We start from the raw sequence: 18,909 nt of genomic DNA, 5'->3' as shown, positions 1-18,909 counted from the left end.
TTAGTGTGTTGTGAAATCTGTTATGAAATGTATAGTAATGTTTTTAAAATTGTATAACTGACTTAATTTTGCCGGACCCCAGGAAGAGTAGCTGATGCCTTGGCAGTGGTCATCCATAATAATAGTCATCCATAATAATTACAAATACAAAGTACAAATATGATAACAGACCTAACCCTCTGCACCATTGGTGGAAAATGTATCCAATTGTCATACCCGAATAAAAGTAATGCTACCTTAGTAGAACATGACTCATTTAAAAGTGAAAGTCACCCAGTAAACTACTACTTGAGTAAAAGTCTAAAAGTATTTGGTTTTAGATATACTTAAGAATCAAAATATAAATGTAATTGCAAAAATATATTTAAGTATAATTTAAAATGACATATTAAGCAAACCAGACGTCACAGTTTTCTGTTTATTTATTTATTTATTTATGGATAGCCAGGTGCATTCCAACACTCAGATATAATTTACAAATGATCAGAGGTAATAGGGTAGACCAGGGATGTTTTCTTGATAAGTGCGTGAATCTTCAAAATGTAAAGAGTACTTTTGGGTGTCATGGAAAATGTATGGAGTAAAATGTTCTTTATTTTCTTAGGAATGTAGTGAAGTAAAAGTTGTCCAAAATATAAATAGTAAAGTACAGATACCCCAAAAACAACATAAGTTGTACTTTAAAGAATTTTTATTTAAGTACTTCACACCACTGCTCTGCACTTCCTGTAATGCCCTTCAAGGCTGTGGTCATACCATGAGCCTTTAGGTGGTGGGAGAAAAGGCACGTTGGTTAAGCCTGTCCAGCTTTATAGACAAAGAAAATGTGGACCTCCTGGATGCCCCAGTGACACCCAAGAATTTGTTCGGGCCCACTGTCGCCACCATGCAGCAGAAGTGTAACATGCTCAAGAAAGAAGACGAAGCCTTCAACTTCTGCCGGCCCCTGCATCTTGCCCCAGCCTCACAGATCAAAAGTGTAGTTAAGCAGTCCTACGCTGCAGCCGCATCAGGGTTCTGCTCTTCTAACTCCCCTAAGGGGGCACAGCCCTGGTGGCTGAAGAGGATATAGTGCAAAGCCAATGGCTCCCTGCGCTACTATCCCTCTTTTGGGTTTAATGTTTGCCACTCCTTCCCCTCTCCGTGTTTGGCAGCAGCGGGAAGGCAGGGCTCCGTTAGATCAAAATCCTGTTCTCTGTGCAGCAGCTCACCTAATGTCCATGCTCACATGAGATAATGGAGTATTTTTTGTTCCCCCAGAGTGCCTCCCTCAGGCTCTCCCCCTGACGCCTTCTTAGGTTTTCAGCCAGGGGCAGAAGTCAGCATACCATCTCTCCCTCCGGTCTCACAGACACATGGAGCAGGACGACAATCTGTCTCTCACCATCTACTGTGGCCATTTCCCCCTTGCCTATGGCCTTTTTGCCTATAACTGTCATTGCACAGACAATCACCGTCAAGCCAGCTCTGAGATGCATCGCTCCAGTTTTCCCACTGGAGGGCGCTGCCATATTCGCTTCCCCGTTCTACGGGGCTCTGAGGGAGCTTTTTTCCCCCTCTATATGGCAAAGATGACTTGGCTCTGTTATGGAGAATACTCTACATTGAGCTAGCGATCAATCAGTATATTAATTTATTACTTCACTTTCTGGGTCTTAGGGAAGACAGATAGCTGTCTGGTACTCCCGAGTACACATAAATGTTGGTTCACGTCACCAGACCACTACCCGCTCTGCCTCCCCATCTTACGGGAGTGAGCGGCTGAGGATATATCTTTGCTTTTGACAACCCTCCATTGAGCAGGTCCAAGGCATACCAGTCAGCTAGCTGTCCTACTGCCCAGGATCAGGAATACTATGCTGCAGTCATTTCCTTCTTCCTTTGGCTACATTGCCTGACGTCTTACGTAGTGCCGAAACCCAGAGAGAGACCGCTTCCCGCATGTATCTGGACTGACTTGCTGCAGCCTGGTAGAAGCTATGACCCTGTGAGGGCCCTGGAAGACCCCACCCTCAAACGGTGACCATGCCATTTGGCGTGGGAGAGCTGACACACTCATGAAATAGGGTGATGCCATATGCTTTTCCTTCTATGTTGCCCATCCTCACTTTTCCGTCTACACGGAGCACGGGAAGAGGACTTCCCCCTCATCTTCAAGCCCCTTGATGACCAGTGTCTTTCCAGTTGGCAGTTACACCCTGCTCACGACCAGTCCTGGCTGCTATCATCATGCAGATTTTGTACCCTAGCATACTAAGCAATTCTTTAACCTCACCCGGATGCTATAGCCCTTTGGGCATAGCGGGTGAGAGAAGGGAAAAAAAGAAAGAAAAAGAAAGACAGGCCCGTGACTCTTGGAAAATAGTGCCAGCCAGCGTTCACTCTATGCTGCTCACGGGCTCGCAGCTCCCCTTCGGACTGCCACGCAGATTAAATATCAGCCCATGCAGAGATGCACGAGATTGAACATCCCTCAACTTTCCATAGTTTTCCCCTTTAGTTAACAATGTCAACGTTTCACTCTGCTGTGGCAATTGTGCTCAAATTAATGCAATATTACAGTGGTTCGTCCTTTAAAAGTTGTAGCATATTGCGGCACAGCTTGCATGGTGCCGCAGAATTCTATGGCACGTTATTTAAGTGTCAACCATTGGTACCATTTAATGCTAGTTAGTGCTAGTTTGACCACCAGAGGACATCTTTGAGAAGCATTTGATAGCCTTCAATAGTGGCTGTACTAGAGAGTTTTTTTGTTAGAACATAGTATATGGGACTGATTTAAGAATTGTTGGTTAATTAATTTGATTAATATTATGATGTTTATATTCCAAGAAAAACAAAAAACCCTCTGGGTTTCCGTTAGGATGGAACGGAAAATATGTTGCTGTAAAACGTGACGGTCGGGAGTAGGCTACAGTACTGGGCTATTTAGCTAAAGAATCCCTGTGTCGTGCAGGCATGGTACTCCCGAGTACACAAAAATGTTGGTTCACGTCACCAGACCACTACCCGCTCTGCCTCCCCATGCAGGAGACTGGGGTTCAATTCCCCAATGGGGAGGAAGGAGTAGGCTGTCCTTGTAAATAAGAATTTGTTCTTAACTGATTTGCCTGGTTAAATAAAGGTTACACTAAGAGCATAACATTTCTACACCCTAATTGTATAATTGTAGTTTAACCAATACCCAAACGGAGATTCAGTGAAAATAAAAATAAAATTGATTTATCAAGACCAGTCCCCATGCTTGTCTCAGAACAGCACGAAATGGTGCTAAAATAGTTGTAGGCTATTGCTTAAAATCATATTGCATCTATCTTCAATATGCTATTTAAATAAATAAGACCTAAACCACTTTAAAGAGCACATAACTCAACACTAGTGGGACTCATGTTGCCTACAGTATATTGAAAAATATGAAGTGACTCTCCACCAATAATTACATATAGGGGATTGGAGGATTCTAAATTAAAACCAAAAGCCGCCTCATGGGTCTCCCGGCAAAAAGTATTTAGTCAGCCACCAATTGTGCAAGTTCTCCCACTTAAAAAGATGAGAGAGGCCTGTAATTTTCATTATAGGTACACTTCAACTATGACAGACAAAATGAGAAAAAAAATCCAGAAAATCACATTGTAGGATTTTTTATGAACGTATTTGCAAATTATGGTGGAAAATAAGTATTTGGTCAATAACAAAAAAAGTTTATCTCAATACTTTGTTATATACCCTTTGTTGGCAATGACAGAGGTCAAACGTTTTCTGTTTCTGTTACATTGTTTTAGTTTGAACGTGCAGACTGGCACTAAGAACAGAGGGAACGTTTCCCCTAGTCAGCTCCATTATTAGTGCAATGCCCCTTAAAGTGTTGATCTGTTCCACATGGGCTAGGTCCGTCTTCTGTGCGTGGCTCTGCGGCCCATCCCGTGCCCCCTGCCCTCGTTCCTTGAACCTCACGCGCCCACCTCTGTTTCAGTGGATTCAGCTGGAGAACTGCAAGGCAATCCCATTGTGCGTCACTCGGGAGCCATGACCAATATATATTGTCCTGCTAATAACAGGGTTAATAATATATCTGTGAGAATATCCAAGGGGCTTTTATTCTAAATTAATAATAATAATAATCATCTCTTTGTTTAAAATATAACAATATTTTGGAGCTGATTTTTTTCTTCAAATAATGTAAAATTAGTGACAAAAAGGCCATTCTTGAACATGGGGTGAGACATTGTTACTAATTTGTAAATAAAACCTGTTTATTTTACGTTATTTGAAAACCTACAGTCATCTCATGGGTGTCCCAGTCTACGGGTATTGAACCAGCATCTGTAGCAACACAGCTTGACTGCTATGCAGTATCTTATACCATTGCTAGTGGCTCTATGACCGGTCAGGAGTGGGCTACAGTACTACAGTAAGAACAAAAATAAAATAATAAAAACCTTAGTGTAACAACAGTTTTAGTAAGTAATACTGAAGTTGTGCATAATTATCAGTTTCTATCTAGGTTTATGGCACCTATTCATTGTCAGTTAGAGACACAGTAGGACCCAAAGCATAATTAGTGCTCTAACTCCCCCTTTGCACTGGTCTGGAGCAATGAAGTAGTGACGCAGGGTACCGTACTAAACCACAAATGACCTCTTAAGTCCCGCAGCATAATCGCAAAACTTTTAGTGGAGCAACCACTGTAGGCACTTTCAATTTAACATACTGAAACAAAATGAACTATGCAAAGCTAAGAGATTTTCTTGCAGGCAGAGCGCATTGGAGTAGGATTCTATTGCATTGACATGCACGACTCAAAGCCAATTTATGCTTGATCCGAAAACGTGGTCGGAGGCGCCGTATGAATGGTGTGACACAATTGTGAAGCCTCCAGAGGCCCGCTACTCGGCGAAGCGCAGGCATTTTGAATGCCCTGACTTCTGCTAAAGCCATATCACCGTAAATGCTGTACATCCAATGCAGACGTCAGATTGACCATGCACTACTCTACACAGACCGGTGCACCATAACCAATCAGAGCTGCAGTAGGCCTAAATGCAAATATCCATTGCAATATATGGATCTGTGCCATTCACTTTGAACTGGACATCATGAGTTGTCGTGAGTAGATGTGCTTGTTTTGAACATATTCTTTGCCAGTAAGTGAGTTATTAGCCTAGTTATAGCTCATTTCTTGTCAACAATGGGGGAGTGGTTGCTTCCTACAAGTGCACAGAATGTGTGCATTTCTAGTATTTTTGAAAAGCAAGTCCTGTAAGAGCTTAAAGGGGCAGTGTTGTATTTTTCAACAAGTCTTGAATAAGCTAAGTAGCCAATAGGCAGAGGGTAGCATAATGTTTCTGATTCTCAGTAATAATGGTATGGGAATAAAAAATAATTATACATAATGTTTTTTTTTGTTGCATCAAACAACACAACATTTTCAATCACCTTGTTTGAAGGCCAAGTGGATGAACAGGTTAATGTCAAGCCCTGCATGTTTTTTTTTCAAAAGTCTCATGGAATGTAGGCCTACATTGAACACCACACATTTGCTGCTACTGTAGGCTGAAGATAGAACAGTTATTTCCATGTTAAAATGTCATGGGATGTCATTTTCTAGATTGTTTTTGATATTAGGCCAATCTGGTAGGCCTACATTATAATCAAATAGCCACAGTAGGCTCAGTGTTCACAGTAAACGCGCGCCGGAAGTTTCACAATGTTCAAATTAGCACTCAGCAGACATGAAATGTGCTATGCCCAATTTTTTTTGAGGGAATATTAGTGCCAGCCGCATGAGTCATGCTCTCTGTTTTACAGTTGATGCGTTTTCTTGAAAAAGTGGTATGACTAAACAGATCGTTACTCTTTTCCAGGGTGCTAATGCTCCTGAAAATGTTGTCAGGTCCTCTAGCCTCTTTCTCGGGCCTGCCAAGGCCCCGACAGTAATACAGTTTATCCCAAAAGAATATGTCACTTCTAGGGGAGGCACATCGCTCTAAGCCTTTAACTTATCCTGCGATGTGTCTATTGTGCTTAAGATCCTTTCACAGCAGCTACCAGCCGCTGAGAAGAGTGGAGATGTAATATTCATCAGTCTTTTTCTTTACTACTACCCTTGGCATCCCTAAAGTGATTGTGTCTTGACTGCGCTCTACCAACCACTGTTCATGCTCACAATCTGCCCCAAGGTTTTTCAGGTTAATGTACCCAACCCCATCCTTGGCCGACTTCTCGTTGTTGCACCTTGGAGCCTATTTCTTTTCGACTGTCGCCTTCCCCAGAAAGATGTCCCTGTCGTTGTCCAGTACGCACGCTGCACATATATTTGGATTGAACGAGAGCTCGGGCAAGGGTGTCATGCTCTTTGCTCATTGGGCAACCACCCTCAACGCTATCCTGGCAGATCATTGGGACAATTATGATTATTTATAATGGTGAGGGTGACAGCCTTCGTAGGGGCCTGAAACAGCCCTCTCTTACAGAGGAGTTTACCTCTTGGGCACTGTTTTTGGGATATACAGTACTTATAGAAAGTCTACACCCCCTTTGACCTTTTTCTGTATTTCCCTGCCATAAAATGTAATCTAAACAGGATTGAATTGGATTTTTTGTAATAATTTTTTTGGGGTGACAGCATCATGTTATGGGTATGCTTGGATCAAAATAAATATAAGAGGAGTAAACCCTAGATGAAAAGTTAGAGGAAAGCCCACATCAGTCTTCTGAAAATCCTGGGATAGTTTTTTTTTCTGTGGGATAATTACACAAATGTTTAAGCAAAAGACACACCAGAATGGCTTTCCAAGAGGTGTTGAGTGTTCCTGAGGGGTCTAGTCTCAGTCTTGCCTTAAATCTGCTTACAAAATCTGAGACAAGATTTAAATATCATTGTCCATCAATGATCCCCAACCAAATCTACAGAGTCTGAGCAATTTTGACAAAAAACGATGGATATACAGTAAATTCGGAAAGTATTCAGACCCCTTGACATGTTCCACATTTTGTTACGTTACAGCCTTATTCCAAAATGGATTAAATCATTTCCCCCCTCATCAATCTACACACAATACCCCATAATGACAAAGCAAAAAAAGGTTTTTAGACATTTTTGTAAAAAAATAAATAAACTGAAATACCTAATTTACATAAGTATTCAGCCCCTTTGCTATGAGACTCGAAATTGAGCTCAGGTTCATCCTGTTTCCATTGATCATCCTTGAGATGTTTCTACAACTTGGAGTCCACCTGTGGTAAATCCAATTGATTGGAATGATTTGGAAAGGCACACACCTGTCTATATAAGGGGGCTCCCGAGTAGCGCAGTGGTCTAAGGAACTGCATCTAAGTGCTAGAGGCATCACTACAGACCCTGATTCGATTCCAGGCTGTATCACAACCAGCTGTGATTGGAAGTCCCATAGGGAGGTGCACAATTGGACCAGCTTTGTCCGGGTTAGGGTTTGGCCTGGGTAGGCCGTCATTGTAAATATGAATTTGTTCTTAGCTGAATTGCCTAGTTAAATAAAGGATAAATAAAAAATAAGGTCCCACAGTTCACATTGCATGTCAGAGCAAAATCCAAGCCATGAGGTTGAAGGAATTGTCCGTAGAGCTCCAAGACAGGATTGGGTTGAGGCACAGATCTGCGGAAGGGTACCAAAAAATGTATGCAGCATTGAAGGTCCTCAAGAACACAGTGGCCTCAATAATTATTTAATGGAAGATGTTTGGAACCACCAAGGCTCTTCCTAGAGCTGGCCGCTCGGCCAAACTGAGCAATCGGGGCAGAAGGGCCTTGGTCAAGATGGTGACTAAGAACCTGATGGTCACTCTGACAGAACTCCAGAGTTCCTCTGTGGAGATGGGAGAACCTTCTATAAGGACAACCATCTCTGCAACAATCCACCAATCAGGCCTTTATGCTAGAGTGGCCAGACAGAAGCCACTCCTCAGTAAAAGGCACATGACAGCCCGCTTGGATATTGCCAAAAGGCACCTAAAGACTCTCAGACCATGAGAAACAAGATTCTCTGGTCTGATGAAACCACGATTGAAGTCTTTGGCGTCACATCACACCTGGCACCATCCCCATGGTGAAGCATGGTGGTGGCAGCATCATTCTGTGGGGATGTTTTTTATCGGCAGGGACTGGGAGACTAGTCAGGATCGAGGCAAAGATGAACGGAGAAAAGTACAGAGAGATCCTTGATGAAAACCTGCCCCAGAGCGCTCAGGACCTCAGACCGGGGGGCGAAGGTTCACCTTCCAACAGGACAACGACCTTAAGCACACAGCCAAGACAACGCAGGAGTGGCTTCGGGACTCTGAATGTCCTTGAGTGGCCCAGCCAGAGCCCCGACTTGAACCCGATCAAACATCTCTGGAGAGACCTGAAAATAGCTGTGCAGCAACGCTCCCCATCCAACCTGAGAGCTTGAGAGGATCTGCAGAGAAGAATGGGAGAAACTCCCCAAATACAGGTGTGCAAGCTTGTAGGATCATACCCAAGAAGACTCGATGCTGTAATCACTGCCATTAGTGCTTTATCAAAGTACTGAGTAAAGGGTCTGAATACCTATGTAAATGTGATATTTCAGTTTTTTTATTTGTAATAAATGATCAAAAATTCAAAATACCTGTTTTTGCTTTGTGATTATGGAGTATAATCAATATTCGAATAAGGCTGTAACGTAACAAAATGTGGAAAATGTCAAGGGTTCTGAATACTTTCCGAAGGTACTGTAGGTCGCTGAAAATGACTGTCCATAAAGAAAAAACAAAACACGGTAGGAATTTCAGGTTTTGCTCATCATTCAACAGACATGAAATTATAAAATGAGACAATACATTTTTAGGACCTCAGTAAATACATTATAACTACCCAAATGTTAATTTTGGTGAACTTACCCTTTAAGGTTTTGTTTAAGGTTTTAAACAAAAAATATAAAAAAATCTGTGCCTGGCACTGGGATTTGAGTCGTAGTTCCATATATCCATGGAAAGTTGCAATAAGAAGGGGGAGAATGGAGAAAAAAGGTTGTGTAGTATAGATTGAACTGAATGTGAGCAATTCAGGAGACACCCAGCTCATTGTTGTATTATGAATCATGTTGTGAGTGAGTAAACATGGAAGAATTTCACTGTTGTTAATCGTAAACCAAAATGGATATTCTTGTGCCTCATTTGGATAATCATTCTATTGTTGTTCATTCCAAGAGTCAGTATCTGTGTGCATGCGTGCATGGGTGTGTGTGTGTGTGTTTGTATCCATGCAGAATCCTGTGGTCTGGTACATCTGGGTTGATGTACAGAGGGGTGTCTCAGCCTAGCTCAGCCTCAGTCCACATGGTTGTTTTGGGAAATTCCCTGGGTGGTTGGTGGATGGGTGTTTTGTTTTCTGTCGCCTGTCTTGTTTTGGTCTTTCTCTCTGTTCCCTGTGTCCTGCTGCATCACAACAGTAAGTTGATACTATAGCGTGCTGGGAAGATTTTGGCTAGACAGTCTGTGTGTGTGTGTGTGTGTGTGTGTGTGTGTGTGTGTGTGCGAGCGCGTCAGAGACAGACAGACTGTGTGTGTGTGTGTGTGTGTGTGTGTGTGTGCGTGTGTGCGCGTGCGCGTCAGAGACAGACAGACAGACAGACAGACAGACAGACTGTGTGTGTGTGTGTGTGTGTGTGTGTGTGTGTGTGTGTGTGTGTGTGTGTGTGTGTGTGTGTGTGTGTGTGTGTGCGCGTGTGTGTGTGCGTGCGCGTGCGTCAGAGACAGACAGACTGTGTGTCTAATCGGTCTGTCAGTCCTTGTAATTTGACCTTGTTGTCTTCTGTAATGGTACAGGCTGTGTGTTTAGGTAGGAGAGGGACAGACTGACTACAGAGGGACAGAAAGAGTAACCTGGTTCCTATAGGAGTCGACAAGACAAGACAAGCACACACAGAACTGGATCCAGGCTACAAAGCGAGGGGTTGTGTCAATCTGCCCATGTCTTTCCCACTGGGCACAAACTGCTTGAATCAACGTTGTTTCCATGTCATTTCAACAACAAAAAAGTAATCAACGTAAAGTAATTTTGGGAATGTTTGTATTTTTTTCACCCAACTTTTAAACTAAATCCAATTCATTTTTATTCATTACACGTTAGTTGACAACTCAATCAAATGCAAATCAAAACTAAACATTTGTGTCCAGTGGGTTGCCAAAATAGAGCTAATTCATCAGGGACTTTCTTTTAATTTCACTGTTATGTTCCTTAGCTTCTGTCCTCTGTCTTTATACCCATATGTCTCTCTATGTTGTCTGTTTTTTTAAAACCTTTATTTAACTAGGCACAGCTTACAATAACGGCCTACCGGGGAACTGCCTTGTTCAGGGGTAGAACAACAGATTTTGACCTTGTTGACCTTGATTTGATCCAGGAACTGTTTCGGTTACTGGCCCAAAGCTCTAACCACTAGGCTACCTGCTGCCCCGTGGTAGCCTCCTCTCTTCTGTGGGTAGCTAGGAGAATCGTGTTCATTTCCTAAAGACTTTCTATTTTTCTCCATTACATAAATGATAATAGGTAGTGAATTATAGCTTTCTTTTATTCTTCCCCCTCCAGTCTTTCTTCCTAGTATGTGCTGTTGTTGCCCCTTACCCGAAAAAAAAACTACGTTGTTTGATGACTGAACTGCTGGATTGTAAGCATTAGGTCACTGAGTTGGGTTATTTTCTTTAAAAAGAACAAGGTTCGGTTGTTGATGCTGGGTTAATGCCACTGGGTTATTGAGATATGACCCAGCAGGACAGAGCAGTATATTGGAGGCGTGGCTTAGTAGGAGTGTGGCTTTGAGATAGTTATTTTTGGACGTCCGTGAGAGTAAAGTCATTCCGGTTCATCTGTTCTGTTGTATGGTTATCACATGTTAAGGTTGAAAACTGCCCGTTTTTGTAGCTTTAATGAGGCTTACACAACTGTAGGAGTTTCTTAAAGCCTATGAAAATACCAAAGTTGGGATAGTTACCACTTTTATACAATATGTAAATATTTATGTTATAAATATTATTTTAGAATATGTCATGTAAAAATGTTTTTTTAATGACATTGGCAGTGTACCAAATTAGCATGATGAACAAGAATGACATTTACTCTCACGGGTGGGGAAAAATAACCTATTGATTACATAAAAAAAGACCCAGCTGCTGGGTCAAAATAACCCAGCATGTGTTCTGTCTAATATTTAGCCAGTGCTGGTTTACTAAATCAGGCAAATTGCGTTGATTTTAAGCCAGCAGTTTTTTCTGCTGTTAACTAAAACAAAACAAAAAGTAAGGTGGTCACAGAGTGTGTATTTGGTTTTTGAATAAGGAATATTCAAACAAGTGGGGACATTTTACCGGTCCCAACAAGAAAAAAATACTATTTTAGGCTTAGGGTTTAGGTTTAGGGTTACAATTAAGGTTACAGTTAGGGTTAGGAGTTAGGGTCAGTGATTTGGGGTTAAGGTTATTTTTGTATTTTTTTATTTTGAATGGGAATCAATTGTTTGGTCCCCACAAGGAAAGTAAAACAAACGTGTGTGTGTGTGTGTTCATTTAAGCCTCCTGGTAAACGCCTCCCCCCATAAGACACATAGGTTTCAACAGGTGAGACTCTTCAGTCTTCATGGCTTAGTTACCATGGTTCCCATTCTCTACAACCACTGTATTGATGATCCTCTTTAATTAAGCTCTTATTCCAATACTTACTTTCTTCAACTCAACCCATTCACACGCACACACACACACACACACACACACACACACACACACACACACACACACACACACACACACACACACACACACACACACACACACACACACACACAAAACCTAACCCCTGAGCTTAAAATAGCCTTTGTACTCAATAGGGAGAATTTTCCTTGTTTTCTATCCTTGTGGGGACATTTGGGGATTTCAAGTACCTACAAGGATATAAGAACAAGTACACACATGACACTACAGGGACAAAGTGGAGTCACAATTCAATGGCTCAGACACATATGTGGCAGGGAAAATCACAGATTACAAAGGAAAAACCAGCCACGTTGGGGACACCGACGCCTCACTCCTGGACGAGCTAAACATCTTCCTTGCCTGCTTCGAGGAAAACAACATTGAGCTGCCAATGAACTCCTCCCTGTGCAACTGGGTCCTGGACGTCCTTACGGGTCAACCCCCAAGTGGTGAAGGTAGGCAACAACACCTCCGCCACGCTGATCCTCAATACGGGGGCCCCACAGGTGTGCGTGCTCAGCCCCCTCCTGTACTCCCTGTTCACCCATGACTGCTTGGCCATGCACGTCTCCAACTCAATCATCAAGTTTGCTGATGACACAACAGTCGTAGGCCTGATTACCGACAATGACGAGACATCCTACAGGGAGGAGGTTAAAACCCTGGCGAAGTGGTGCCAGGAAAATAACCTCTCCCTCAACATTAACAAAACGAAGGAGTTGATTGTGGACTACAGGAGACAGCAGAGAGATCACAGCCCTATCCACATCGATGGGGTCGCAGTGGAGATGGTCAGAAACTCTTCGGCGCGCACATCACTGACAACGTGAAATGTTCCCTTCACACAGACAGCATGGTGAAGAAGGCGCAACAGCACCTATTCAACCTCAGGAGGCTGAAGAAATGTGGCTTTGCCCCTAAGACCCTCACAAACGGCAACAGATGCACCATTTAGAGCATCCTGTCAGGCTGTATCACCGCCAGGCCATCAGACAGTTAAACAGCTAACTGGCCTCCACCCAGTACCCTGCCCTGAACTTTAGCCACTGTTACTAGCCGGCTACCACCGGGTACTCAACCCTGCACTTAGAGACTGTTGCCCTATGTACATAGTCATTGAACACTGTCCACTTTAATAGTGTTTACATACTGTTTCACCCACTTACACTGTATGTATATACTGTATTATAGTAATGGCTCATCCTATATATATTTTTCTGTGGCGCAGATTATGTGTGAATTGCTTGTTTTTATTTTCTATTGCTAGATATTATTGCACTGTTGGAGCTAGACATATAAGCATTATACAGTGCCTTGCGAAAGTATTCGGCCCCCTTGAACTTTGCGACCTTTTGTCACATTTCAGGCTTCAAACATAAAGATATAAAACTGTATTTTGAAGAATCAACAACAAGTGGGACACAATCATGAAGTGGAACGACATTTATTGGATATTTCAAACTTTTTTAACAAATCAAAAACTGATTGGGCGTGCAAAATTATTCAGCCCCCTTAAGTTAATACTTTGTAGCGCCACCTTTTGCTGCGATTACAGCTGTAAGTCGCTTGGGGTATGTCTCTATCAGTTTTGCACATCGAGAGACTGACATTTTTTCCCATTCCTCCTTGCAAAACAGCTCGAGCTCAGTGAGGTTGGATGGAGAGCATTTGTGAACAGCAGTTTTCAGTTCTTTCCACAGATTCTCGATTGGATTCAGGTCTGGACTTTGACTTGGCCATTATAACACCTGGATATGTTTATTTTTGAACCATTCCATTGTAGATTTTGCTTTATGTTTTGGATCATTGTCTTGGTGGAAGACAAATCTCCGTCCCAGTCTCAGGTCTTTTGCAGACTCCATCAGGTTTTCTTCCAGAATGGTCCTGTATTTGGCTCCATCCATCTTCCCATCAATTTTAACCATCTTCCCTGTCCCTGCTAAAGAATAGCAGGCCCAAACCATGATGCTGCCACCACCATGTTTGACAGTGGGGATGGTGTGTTCAGGGTGATGAGCTGTGTTGCTTTTACGCCAAACATAACGTTTTGCATTGTTGCCAAAAAGTTCAATTTTGGTTTCATCTGACCAGAGCACCTTCTTCCACATGTTTGGTGTGTCTCCCAGGTGGCTTGTGGCAAACTTTAAACAACACTTTTTATGGATATCTTTAAGAAATGGCTTTCTTCTTGCCACTCTTCCATAAAGGCCAGATTTGTGCAATACACGACTGATTGTTGTCCTATGGACAGAGTCTCCCACCTCAGCTGTAGATCTCTGCAGTTCATCCAGAGTGATCATGGGCCTCTTGGCTGCATCTCTGATCAGTCTTCTCCTTGTATGAGCTGAAAGTTTAGAGGGGACGGCCAGGTCTTGGTAGATTTGCAGTGGTCTGATACTCCTTCCATTTCAATATTATCGCTTGCACAGTGCTCCTTGGGATGTTTAAAGCTTGGGAAATCTTTTTGTATCCAAATCCGGCTTTAAACGTCTTCACAACAGTATCTCGGACCTGCCTGGTGTGTTCCTTGTTCTTCATGATGCTCTCTGCGCTTTTAACGGACCTCTGAGACTATCACAGTGCAGGTGCATTTATACGGAGACTTGATTACACACAGGTGGATTGTATTTATCATCATTAGTCATTTAGGTCAACATTGGATCATTCAGAGATCCTCACTGAACTTCTGGAGAGAGTTTGCTGCACTGAAAGTAAAGGGGCTGAATAATTTTGCACGCCCAATTTTTCAGTTTTTGATTTGTTAAAAAAGTTTTAAATATCCAATAAATGTCGTTCCACTTCATGATTGTGTCCCACTTGTTATTGATTCTTCACAAAAAAATAAAGTTTTATATCTTTATGTTTGAAGCCTGAAATGTGGCAAAAGGTCGCAAAGTTCAAGGGGGCCGAATACTTTCGCAAGGCACTGTAGCAATAACATTTGCAAATCTGTGTACGCGACCAATGAACTTTGATTTGACCCACACACACACACAGAGTGGAAGTGAGTCATGAAGAGAAAGTGTTACTCAAACCCCCTTCGAGTAGATCCAGGCTAATCAGATCTTGCCTCACAGAACCCACTGGTCTAGCCAAGTTGGGTCTCTTGTGACTGGAAAACATGCACCGCGAAATTTGGTTCTGGGTGGTGAGATTATACAGTACATATGTGGTTGTGAATTATAACTTATCCGACTGTCAAATAATCAAATCAAATTGTGTTTGTCACATGCGCCAAATACAACATTTGTAGACCTTACAGTGAAATGCTTTCTTACAAGACCTTAATTAACCAACAATGCTGTTTTAAGAAAATACCAACGGGAAAAAAAGAGATAAGAGATAAGAATAACAAATAATTAAAGAGCCGCAGTAAATTTTCTTGAAAGAGGAATGGTTTGGGTGGGGAACTATTTCAATTTACTGATCTCTTGAAACTATTTCTCTGGGTGTCTCTTGTAACACAGCCTGGCCCTCCTTTAAAAACGAAAGAATACCTTTTAAAAACATTTTTTCCCTACCTTTGTACTTTCTCTCTTGCTTATATTTTTTCTCTCTGTTTGATGGTGTATGTGGTTAGGGTGTGTGTGTTTGTAGGTGTGTGTGTGTGTGTGTGTGTGTGTGTGTGTGTGTGTGTGTGTGTGTGTGTGTGTGTGTGTGTGTGTGTGTGTGTGTGTGTGTGTGAGGGGGAGTTGATAGATGGGCGTTAAAGGATTGTACAGGTGAAACAGGGTGGAGCCCCACAGGAAACGTGTTATTAAGAGCTATTGTGAAGAGGATTACAACCATTGGTTGTTTGTGTGCAGTGTGTGTTGTGACTGAAATGTTGAAGAAAACACTCCTCTCTATTTTGTTTCTTTTTAAATCACACTGCAACGCTAGCAACTAGCACCTTAATCTCTGGCTCAGAGTGCACACCTCAAAGACCTGCACATCTTTGTAGATTGTAAACAAGGTTATAGTCAGGGTGGAGGGCTACAGGGATCCTTTACTGATTATGGTATCAAAACATCTCAGGTCCCAAACCATACTTAAAGTGTATTAAAGGCCCACTGCGCAGAGCCCTGTCCTGTAACCCCAGAGCTAGAGGGACATATGTTTTAAGGTTTAAGGCTTGGTATTTGACATGGTAGACCAGGGTTTCCCAAACTTGGTCCTCGGGACCCCTGTGTGGGGGGGGCACGTTTCGTTTTTTCCCCTAACACTACACAGCTGATTCAAATGATCAAATATTGATGATTAGTTGATTCAAATAATTAGTTGATTCAAATAATCAACTAATCATCAATCTTTGATCATTTGAATCAGCTGTTTCCCAAACTTGGTCCTCGGGACCCCTGTGGGGGGGCACGTTTCGTTTTCCCTAACACTACCCAGTTGATTCAAATGATCAAAGATTGATGATTAGTTGATTATTTGAATCAGCTGTGTAGTGTTAGGGGAAAAAACTAAACGTGCCCCCCCCCACAGGGGTCCCGAGGACCAAGTTTGTGAAACGCTGTAGTAGATCCTGAATACTAGGAGTAATGGTGCTGGGCATTCATAAAGTACAGTAAAGCTAAGTGGAGCTTTAGTGACAAATACATACGTCTCGGAAATTATGATCTGTGCTTTTTTTGTGTTCCCACAGGGGTCCCGAGGACCAAGTTTGTGAAACGCTGTAGTAGATCCTGAATACTAGGAGTAATGGTGCTGGGCATTCATAAAGTACAGTAAAGCTAAGTGGAGCTTTAGTGACAAATACATACGTCTCGGAAATTATGATCTGTGCTTTTTTTGTGTTTGGGTGTAAGGGAAGGTTTAAGGTATGGTATTTGACTTGTTAGACCCTGAATCTCCATTACTATCCATTTGTCCTCAAGTCACCTCAACTAGCCATCCCTTCATAGACAGAAAGAGCGGCTTCTTATATTACCTTCTACCACCTCTGAAGGTGATGTAGTAGTTATAGAATAGAAACTATACTGAGAAAGACAAATCAGTGCTCTTTAACACAGGAAGACTCAATATATACATAGCAAATTCTCCAGGGTAAAAAAACAACAACTGAATTAACACAGATTGTTAAATTAACACTGAAAGTGTTGAGTCTGTGGACCCACAGACACCAGAACAGTGTTAATTTAACACACTGCTTAGTGTAAAGACTAATTCAAATATTTCCCAGAGTGTCTTGCCTTTTGGTTGTGGCATTTATCCGTTTTTGTTCCTATGGAATTCACCAAGTAAGATCCTAAGCAAATATGTTATCAATAAAAAAATGTTATTTAACACAATACTATCCGTATTTCATTAGGACTTATTTTGAGGGCCTAGTTTTACCCTAATACAGGTACCTGAAACTCATACACATTACTTCAGCCCAGCATTATCATATTTCCCAGCATGCTCTATTGCAGATAGATTTTTTTGAATTGTTTGTTTCAATATCTATGTTTGTGCATTGATTGATAGATTAATCTTATAGTACACAAACAAAAATCTAAACTAATCCAATCAGTTTTTTGTAGCTGTTACTGAAATGTTTGTTCCTGTTTAAATGCCTTAGGTAGTCTCCGCACAACATTCCTAACCCTAAATTACAGATGAATAAAAATTCCAGCTGTTGGATATCCTAAATGCGTCCACGTGCTTCCCAGCCGAAACAGTTCGGTAGAATTTGCATATATTTTGATTACATTTTATTTTATTTTTTCAAACAATCAATCATAATCACTAGTTATAACTACACATGGTTGATTATATTACTAGTTTATCTAGCGTGTCCTGCGTAATAATCGATGCGGTGCGCATTCGTGAAAAAGGACTGTTGTTGCTCCAACGTGTACCTAACCATAAACATCAATGCCTTTCTTAAAATCAATACACAGAAGTATATATTTTTAAACCTGCATATTTAGCTAAAAGAAATCCAGGTTAGCAGGCAATATTAACCAGGTGAAATTGTGTCGCTTCTCTTGTGTTCATTACATGCATAGTCAGGGTATATGCAACAGTTTGGGAAGCCTGACTCATTGCAAACTAATTTGCCAGAATTTTACGTAATTATGACATAACATTGAAGGTTGTGCAATGTAACAGGAATATTTAGACTGATGGATGCCACCCGTTAGATAAAATATGGAACGGTTCCGTATTTCACTGAAAGAATAAACGTCTTGTTTTCGAGATAGGTCATTAATATGGTCGAATCCAGAAACTAAGGCTCGTATTTCTGTTATTATGTTATAATTAAGTCTATGATTTGATAGAGCAGACTGACTGAGCAGTGGAAGGCACCAGCTGGCTCGTAAGCATTCATTCAAGCAGCACTTTCGTTGCCAGCAGCTCTTCGCAATGCTTCAAGCATTGCGCTGTTTATAACTTTAAGCCTATCAACTCCCAAGATTAGGCTGGTGTAACCGATGTGAAATGGCTAGCTAGTTAGCAGGTTGCGCGCTAATAGCGTTTCAAACGTCACTCGCTCTAAGACTTGGAGACGTTGTTCCCCTTGCTCTGCATGGGTAACGCTGCTTCGAGGGTGGCTGTTGTCGATGTGTTCCTGGTTCGAGTCCAGGTAGCGGCGAGGAGAGGGATGGAAGCTATACTGTTACACTGGCAATACTAAAGTGCCTATAAGAACATCCAATAGTCAAAGGTATATGAAATACAAATCGTATAGAGAGAAATAGTCCTATAATTCCTATAATAACTACAACCTAAAACTTCTTACCTGGGAATATTGAAGACTCATGTTAAAAGGAACCACCAGCTTTCATATGTTCTCATGTTCTAAGCAAGGAACTTAAACTTTAGCTTTCTTACATGGCACATATTGCACTTTTACTTTCTCCTCAAACACTTTGTTTTTGCATTATTTAAACCAAATTGAACATGTTTCATTATTTATTTGAGGCTAAATCAATTTTATTGATGTATTATATTAAGTTAAAATAAGTGTTCATTCAGTATTGTAGTAATTGTCATTATTACAAATAAAATAGTTTAAAAAATCGGTATCTGCTTTTTTTGGGTCCTCTAATAATCGGTATCGGCGTTGAAAAATCATAATCGGTCGATCTCTAGTTCACAGACCCAACACTTTCAGTTAACAGTATGTTTGTGTGCAGGAGGCCAAATATTTACAGAAATGTTTGAATGATACCACCACATCCTGATCCTTCT

The 18,909-nt window shown here is 41.6% G+C and overlaps 1 protein-coding gene across 1 annotated transcript in view; it reads left to right on the top strand.

The window, feature by feature from the left end:
* LOC115134925 (forkhead box protein O1-A-like) overlaps positions 1 to 18,909 on the top strand; it is a 92,851-nt gene that overhangs the window by 58,210 nt on the left and 15,732 nt on the right. The gene's annotated exons all lie outside the window — the stretch shown is intronic.

The sequence above is a fragment of the Oncorhynchus nerka genome, linkage group LG10, assembly GCF_034236695.1.
Source record: "Oncorhynchus nerka isolate Pitt River linkage group LG10, Oner_Uvic_2.0, whole genome shotgun sequence".
NCBI classification, from domain to species: Eukaryota; Metazoa; Chordata; class Actinopteri; order Salmoniformes; family Salmonidae; genus Oncorhynchus; species Oncorhynchus nerka.
The sequence above is the reverse complement of the archived record's forward strand: the minus strand, read 5'-3'. Positions and strand labels throughout refer to the sequence as shown.